This window comes from Myzus persicae, unplaced genomic scaffold (genome assembly GCF_001856785.1).
Source record: "Myzus persicae strain clone G006 unplaced genomic scaffold, MPER_G0061.0, whole genome shotgun sequence".
NCBI lineage: Eukaryota > Metazoa > Arthropoda > Insecta > Hemiptera > Aphididae > Myzus > Myzus persicae.
Genome location: NW_019102340.1, coordinates 364021 through 370020, shown reverse-complemented (window position 1 = coordinate 370020; position 6000 = coordinate 364021). Strand labels below are relative to the sequence as shown.

Below are 6000 nucleotides of genomic sequence, written 5' to 3'. Positions count from 1 at the left end.
TATTTTTTTTCAGAATATTTTATTTAAACTAGAATGCTGGATACTAGGTAGGTTTTTAGGAACATTTTTAAATCATCTATTACTATAGATTAGTTGATTAAATTATTTCAAAAATAGTTTTCTGGATTTTTATTGTATGGTGACAAAATAACGTTAATATTTATTTTTCATATATTTTTTGAATAATTATGTAAATAAAGGATAAGTACTTTTTACTTTTAAAGTAAATAAGTTTATGAAAACTTAATTTTATTATAATATTTTGGTTTAAAGAGTATTAATTAATTTTCTCTGATATGAATATTATTAAATTTGTTCTTCATATTTCCTATTATTTTATCCAGAAAACTGAATAGTACCGAAGGAGCACCGAAGTACTGTCCTTATTTAATTTATATGAAATTAAATTAAACCGCGCTAACTCGTTGAAATAAATGGCAATCATTTTATCAATAGTTTTATAAAATAAAATAAAATAAAAACAACTGTACACAATATTATAATTTAATAATTTAGTACATAATCTCAATCCATTGATCACCCAATTAAACTATATTATTTACAATATTTAAGATTAGATTGAACTACTTGATGGAGATAAGTTTCTTTCATAAACTTGATGATTTGTATCTTGACTGCTTATGTCGGAGGTGCTAAAGTTTCTTGTCGAGTTTTTAGAAATTAATGTTTGGGCCATGAATTGGGTATATTTTTAGTATGCGGAAAGTATGTATGTGACTCAGATAGTTAGATGGGTGTACCATGATTTCTTGTGTGGGGAGGGTGTTCAACCTACACAACCTGTATACGAATATTGTGGCTATCTGTAATTATTTATATTTGTCATAAAAAATATATAATATTGATTAAGACTTAAGCAGAGGTCATCGCTATATTTGTATTTTCTCTCTGAACCACACGCAACATATATATACACAATAGAACCGATTTTGTGTTGTTAGATATAATAATATAGTGAATTGACCTATTGTTTTAATATATTAAGACTTATTAAGAACATTACCTGTATTTTTATTTTTTCAAGATATTTTAGAGTTTGTGCTAGTTATGATGAGTGAGTGATCTATCTTAGTTTATTATTTTCAAAATTCATTCATAGGTTTTGTAGTTATTTAAGAATGTGATTAGATTTATTGTAATAAGAGGCTAAGTATTTATTATTTACCCTAAAATGATAATTAGAACTTTCGATTTTGATATAAAAATGTTATTGATTATGGACTTGTCAAGTTATTTTTTTTTCCACTGACAACTCGAATTCCATGTTTTATTTACAAGATTTTATCAATCTTAGACATCGTGTCGAATGGACGAAAATATGTTCAAATTTTGATCTAAAACTATTTCGGTATGTTTTTTACGCGTAATAATAAACGGACATTCGGAGTGATGAAAAATAAATTGTTATGAGCTTTCGAAAATCGGCTGGAATAAAAAAAAAAAAAAAAATAAACTCATCTTTCATCGGACTTGTCGTTTGCGCCGATATTATTATTATACCGCAGTGCACAGTACAATAATAAATGTTGATGTACATCACGTGACGTTTTTTATTTTTTCTTAGTCGAAGCTTCAACATCCTATAGGGGTTATCGAATGCGGCGCGGACAATAGTAATAATCAGACAGAAAAATATCGCGGCGTATATTATATACTGTAAATTGTAATATTACATATTTAGCAGTTCGCACACAGTGAGGTCAGTGCGTGTGCATATTATGCTTACACATAGCCGAACGCGGATCCACAGGCAGCACCCCCGCATCCCTCCCCTGTCGGACGCGATGACGAAGTGGGATTTGGTGGTGTGGGAGGGGGGGGATAGGTAAAGGCGGCGGCGGTGGCAGGTAAGACGATATGGTTTATGGAATAGCGGCGTCGGAGGTGGATGCGGAGGGCGCGCGCGCCTGTGCGTGTTGCGTGTCCGGCGGGCGAGCGGTTCGTCGCCGTGGCCGCCGCCGCCGCCGTGGCCGTCGTCGTCGTCGTCGTCGTCGTCGTCGGTGGCGGTAGCGGCGGTGGTGGCGACGGCCGAGGTGGCGCCGCATCGCGCGCGTATACCATTATACGTGTACGAATCGATAGGGACACCGCGGTGGAGACGGACGCGGCGGCGGCAGAGCGTTCGTAGCGCCTCGTTGGTCGTCCGCGCGGTCGCGCCACCGTAGCACCGGCCACTATAGCGCGCCGGAATCGCGCCGAGCGTCGTCACGCCGTCGCCGAGCACCGATTTCGCGCGGACCACCGACACGCACACAAACGCGCATGCTCCCGCTCAAGCACATTTATTATACTCATAATACACCGTCGTAAACACATACACGCGCGCACACTTGCACATACACACGCACACACTCGCACGGAGACGCGCGTGCGCTCATTTACGCGAAGCGCCGGTGTCGCCGCCGCCACCGCCGCCGTTGTCGTAGCACCACCGCTGCCGGTCACTGGTACCGTTGCTGTCGATGTCAGTCCACCACGAGACCACGACACGCATTTGTCTTGCGTCACACAACTTGCACGTCTTTTCACTCTGTCCAAAAAAAAATTTACTTACACAAAATCTTAAATAAAAAAAAAAATCACACACACACACACACACACACATATATATTTTCATACATATATATTATATACTTAGAGACGTGTATACCTATATACATATATGTGTGTATGTAGTATGTATGTATGAATTTTTATACATGTGACATGTTATAATATTATTATATTGTCGTAATATAATATTATAATCTCTGAATTCCGACACGTTGCCCGTCGGACGAAATATTATTAATCGACCGTTATCGGATGAGACCACGCGACGACAACAAGTCGTTCGTACTCTGAGCGGTTAAGACATAAAATATAACATAATATTAACAACAAAAATATAATACACAAAAACTCGCTATCATCGTATTCAGTTATTATCACACTTTTACCTTGTGAGACAACGACGACAACGACGAGACAACGGACAAAATTTTTGCCGGTATCGGCGTCGAAGGGGGCTTTTGACGGGCCGTCCACCAGCGGCAACGCAACGTACGTATTCCGCACTGGCAGAATACACACGTGTTGGCACGTTTCCACGCTTTACACGTAAGTCGTTTACACTTTTTATGTACATTTATGTTGTTGTTGCAGTGGTTGTTGTTGTTGTTGTTGATATAATTATATGGATATAATATTGTATCGAATACCGATATGTTTACAAAATTATTTTGATGAGGTCACCAGAGCGATGTTTTTTTCATTCATTTGAAACGACATTCATCATTCTGTTGCTTTTATTACTATTACATTTTCATCTGATTTTTACGTACACAGCTGACCCAAAAATATGTATTCATTTAATAAACTCTAGAAATTGTTCTTGCCAAGTTTATGACTGTTTTACTTTTTTATGTAATACAATTATCAAAACTTCTTGGATGGTCGTCAGTAAATCAAATTAATTCCGTCGCTAAAAATCATTCCGGTGTACATATTCAATTTCTTATATCGTTTTTTGTTTGTTAAAAATTCTTATGAATCTGTTGGTGTTAATGCGGTGGCAATAGTAAATTTGTAGTAGGTCTTAAATGGTTTTCAAAATATCTCTCTTAAAATCATCTATTAATTGTTGTATCATTACAAGATTTTAAAATACTACATTTGAGATTAGTTGGTGTACATAAATAGTGAAAATAATATTGTAATTATTCTGCCAAATTATACTTAATTATTATTGATATAATAAAATGCATAAAGTTATAAATTAATCAACCATCTCTTATAACGTGCTTAACATAATAATATTTAACTTATTGTGTATTACATTGTACGTGATATTTATTATTAGATTACGGTATTAATTGTTTTATTAGATGTTGTTAGTAGGTGAGGTATCATAATTTAAATTTCATTTTTAAGCCTATTTTATTCTGAAAGAAAAATGTAATACTTATAATGACTGATTTCAACCTGATCAGATTTTTCTCTGGGTTTTTTGTTTGCTTTGAGAAATGAAAATTATCACATAACAGAGTTTAAATTACTATTATGATTAATACAATTATAGTTGTTTATCATTTTTGAAAATGTTAAATAAAAATTACATGTTGTATTAAGAAATATTTCACGGAAAGCAAAGTAATATCTATTTATTTTTTATTTTATAAAAATGTTAAGCGCGTAAGAAAATAAATAAATATAATATCATCTATTTGGTCTGTTTGATGTACCTTGATTGGATATAGATGACAACAATTTGTAAATGTGGTGGACTCTTCTCTTTTTATATTAATTCTTAGAGCGTCAGTTGTGTGTAACTCTTCTAACGCTACTTGACCTCTTTCCAAAGCTACGTGCTTCGTAAGTAAGGCTTCGTTTGATCGACGTTGTTAAGGCGATGAGTTTGTATTGCATACTCTTCACTCTATACTATATGAACGAGTTTTTTCACTGAGCCTTGCTGTGTCCCTATTATTTAACTTAATCACCTTTGCTATTTATCAGAGGGTTTTAGCCTATAGACTATTGTGCTCAAATGAATCCTTACATAGAACAGCTTATGAACGATTACTTGCATTATGTCAAAAGATAATTGGGTCAACACGGTTTTATTGTGTCGAAAAATGATAAAGACATTTTTAGGAATTGAAAAGAAAATTGGATATGCAGCAAAGAAAATTTCAAAAAAATTAAAGTGTTGAATAGGTTAGGTTATGTTGTATACTTTTAAAAGTATACTTGTAGTATAGAACTATGTATCTAGTGTATATAATTTAGTTGTTTACTAAATGATGTCAATTCCAAAAAGTAAACAGATATATAAATATGGTAACATGGTAATATTTTGTATGGGTTAATACAAATAACTTAATAGATTTCATATTGACATTACTCTATAGCAGTTTTTTTCACAGTAATTTTCCAAGCAGTTACGGAGTGCACGCAGGAGATAACTGGTGGGGTGGTGTTTTTTATGCACGGAATTTCCGGCGGATCCGGAAAAATCAAATTCCCCCTAGTTATATGGGACATGTATACTGTATACCAGAGTTAAAAACCATTACTTCCGGAAGTCTAAATTCGTGAAAATGTGATTCAGAAATTAAGCTAATTCATGGATGTTAATCATTAGTTATTTTACGGGTGTAAAAATCAGTCCTTAATATTGTATTCATATAAAATCTTCCCATATTTTTAACAAAGAATGTTCTACAAACAGTGACAGTTTTGTCAATAAGTCACTTAGAACATAGAAAAACAGATATACGAGTACATGACCGTCACTCATTGCATTTTAGATAGGTAGGTAATGAGCTAATTACTATAAAATTAATAATATGATATTATGGCATTATTCAACATTATTTTTTATAACTATTTCTCCTGAATTTCTTGTGAGCTTCATTCATCGACCTTAATTTATGTGACTCAGTATATTTGCGTTCTAACAATACAGCTGACGAACATCAAAAAGTGGCTAGAAATGAGTGTTAAATATCAAATGTATTCCTAACAACTATACAAAAGCATAGGTTATGAGTTGTCTACAAATTAAGCTTTTATGTAGGATACCTTTTAAGTTATTGAAGTATGTCAATATGTCATATTAAAATCAATGGAGTGTATCACTTTGAATACGGTCAGCTAGAATAATATAAGTATGCGAGTACTGAGTATGGACTATTGTAATATACACATTTATATATATTTATAAAACATAGGTACAGGACCTTACGCAGACATATCAAAAATAATCTCATTTGTCAAAAAAATTGAAATGTACAACTTAATTTAATTTAATTTTTATAATTTATTTTCATTATGTATTTTTATATTTTCTCTTTTTCCCCTTAATCACTATTGTACCACTGTAAAAACCCCCTTATGTACATAACCATATAATCTTGTAAGCTAATAACCATGATGTTGATGCTGTAACAATAAAAAAAAAAAAAAAAAACATAGGTACCTTAAATTTGTATACTC

The 6000-nt window shown here is 33.4% G+C and overlaps 1 protein-coding gene across 1 annotated transcript in view; it reads left to right on the top strand.

Annotated features, from left to right (window-relative positions):
* The first annotated feature begins 2322 nt into the window (after positions 1-2322).
* LOC111031907 (complexin) overlaps positions 2323-6000 on the top strand; it is a 196843-nt gene continuing 193165 nt past the window's right edge. Inside the window, exon 1 of the mRNA XM_022312024.1 lies at positions 2323-3120. The gene's annotated coding sequence lies outside the window, so the exon portion shown is untranslated. The remainder of the gene's footprint in view (positions 3121-6000) is intronic.